Source organism: Aulostomus chinensis, chromosome 1 (assembly GCF_037954235.1).
Source record: "Aulostomus chinensis isolate RoL2024-O1b breed Wild chromosome 1, RoL_Achi_v1.0, whole genome shotgun sequence".
Classification (NCBI taxonomy): Eukaryota; Metazoa; Chordata; class Actinopteri; order Syngnathiformes; family Aulostomidae; genus Aulostomus; species Aulostomus chinensis.
In genome coordinates, this window is record NC_141320.1 from 20,416,593 (window position 1) to 20,419,207 (window position 2,615).

Consider the following 2,615-nt stretch of genomic DNA (forward strand, 5'->3'; position numbering starts at 1 on the left):
TTTGGTTCCAGGGTGGAAGGGTGAGAACTCTGGATCCAGTGATCCCATTTCAAGTCTCAGAAGGACCTTCCTGTCTGGAATGTGTCCCATGTACCAAACTGATCAAGAGATGTTACGTGGTTCAAATGTTCTGGTTCATTTCTTACTGCCATGAACACAGACTGTGTGTTTAATGTTAACAATAAATGTAACGACTAAGGAGCCAGTAGCTCCTGTGGAAAAAATTCTACTTTGTCAGTGAATGAATTCATTTGATATTGAAGTCTGCAACTTTCAGTGTCAGTCAGGATGGCCGAGCGGTCTAAGGCGCTGCGTTCAGGTCGCAGTCTCACCTGGAGGCGTGGGTTCGAATCCCACTTCTGACAAAGGACATTTTCTCCACATTCCTATGCATCCACAATGGTACATTCCAAACCCAGTTGAAGCTGCTCTCCACTGATGGGAGTGAGTGGTTGAACTGGCAGCAAAGGAGCTTCCCTGTGACGGTCCAACATCGCCTGGTTTCCTCCAACATGGAGCAGCCACCAAACTCTTAACTTCAATGTTGGATCAAAGTCTGCTGAAGAAATGTGTTTTCTCTCAATTCACATTTTGTCCAGTAACTTCATAATTAGAGTCGCCATCTCATCACATGACTAAAGTCTGGGTTCTGGATTGGTGGTAAAATATCCTTCCATGCCCCTCACTAGTTTGCACACAGAAAAGCATATTTTACTGGTTTCAGATCTCTTAGCTTGTTCTCTCTCTTAAAGCAGCTGAGGCAGCTTTCATTGTGTGATTCATTTTAAAATATAAATATGGAACAGAACCATTGGAATCAGATGTCAGGACATTTGAAGGAATGTCAATCTCCTGTTGAAATGTTGCAGTGTGCAGCTGAGGCTCTCTGGCAGTGGCACCAGGAGCCCCAATGGCAGAACCTGGACCCTCCTGGAGGAGAACCACAGGTGAGGGCCTTCTTGGCTCCAGATTGATGGAAATCAAGTGTCTGAGGCTGTTAGCAGCCATGAAGTTGATCTGGTTGGCACTGGTATTTGTTCTTGCTGCAGCTCAGGAGTGATTCAGGAGAAGAGTTTCAGAACAGCCCAGGTTGGGGACTGGAATTCTAAAATTTCCCCTGGAACCAAACAACCTTGGAGGGTAAAAGCTCCAATCATAGCCACTCAGATGCAGCAGCAGAAGAAGCTGTCATCCACCCTGACAGTCAGAGCATCAAGTCAAGAAAACATCACCATCTTGTAGTTCCAAACCTCCACCTGTCAGATTCAGCTACTTCTTATTGTGGGACTTTAAACTTGAACACAATGGAATTTGGACAAGGAGTTTTCCTTCCAGTCCAAACATCATCGTCCAGCCTCCAACCAGAGGTCCATCAGTTATCATGGAGCCACAGGTGGAGTCTGGATTCTTTTCTATAATGTGATGGCAATGACAGTCCTGCCAAGTGACATCACTGACATGACTGGATGACTTCAGTCATGTGACTGGATGACTTCAGTCATGTGACTGGATGGCAGTGCAGATTCCAATGTAGAGGTTGGGGAAATAGTCTCTGAGAATCCAGCTTGAACCCATGCCCTCCTTGTTCTTCAAAAACCCAAACAGCGACCATCAGTCTCCCACCAATCCTGTACTTGGTTCAATGTTGCTGTTCCATTTTGCAGCATTCATCCCCTCATTCTGGAGGCTTTAACATGAAAATGAAAATGCTGACAGACACAAATGCAAATCAGGGTATTTGACCAGAGGTGACATATTTTTTAATGCTTTTCTTGTTATATTTGTTATATATGTTCTGTATGGTTATATTTGTTATGGTTGTTATGGAGTTGATGGTTATTATCTCTGTTTCTTGTGTCTTTGTCTTTGTCGTCCTCCCCTTCGTCCGTCCTGGATTTTTGACCTTGGTTTCAGGAAGCGTGTGACCTCAAGTCCTTTTTCTGTGTTGCTGAACGTAGAGCCTTGCTTCATTGTGCTCGCTAAAGTGTGATCCTCCCTGCTAATTCCTTATTTCCTTGACTAATTACCCACCAAAAATTAATACCTAACTGCTTTATTTGGCTGAAGTTTAAAAGACCATCATTCTGGTAGCAACAGTCTTTCTGCCTGATAAATTCTCCACTCCAAGCTAACGATGGCTTCTCCCTCTTGTCCTCCTCTCTCCTGCTCAGAGTGCCACATGTTTTCTTCCTCCTCTGCCTCCTTTAGTGATACTGGTAAGTGTGTTAAATGTAGTTTTTTGTTGTGTTGGAGGTGAGGCTTAGCCATGTTGAATTGGACCTGCAGCGGCTCTGCACCAAAAGCTGCGAGAGCTAGCCAGCCCTCACTAGCTGGTGTAGACCAACTTAGCTTAGCTCCTAGCTTAGGCCTAACTAGCGCTTCCCCAGCAGCTCCCAAGCATCTGGGAGAGTGCCAAGAAAAGTTGGGCCTAAGCTAGGATGTGCTTGCTCATGAAGAATTGTTGGGTGTAAATTCAGTTAAGGAGTGTTGAACTGGACCTGTTCTACTTGTAAAGTGTAACTTTTGTTATTTGGTGCTTTACAGGGTGATGACTTGACTTCATTGCAGCTTTGACCTGAGCAGGTGTTCATCCTCATCTCAGTAACAGGGGACAC

The 2,615-nt window shown here is 44.8% G+C and overlaps 1 non-coding gene across 1 annotated transcript; it reads left to right on the forward strand.

The window, feature by feature from the left end:
* The first annotated feature begins 282 nt into the window (after window positions 1-282).
* On the forward strand, window positions 283-365 carry trnal-cag (transfer RNA leucine (anticodon CAG)). The gene has a single exon. It is a non-coding gene; the product is annotated as a tRNA-Leu (tRNA).
* The last annotated feature ends 2,250 nt before the right edge of the window (window positions 366-2,615 follow it).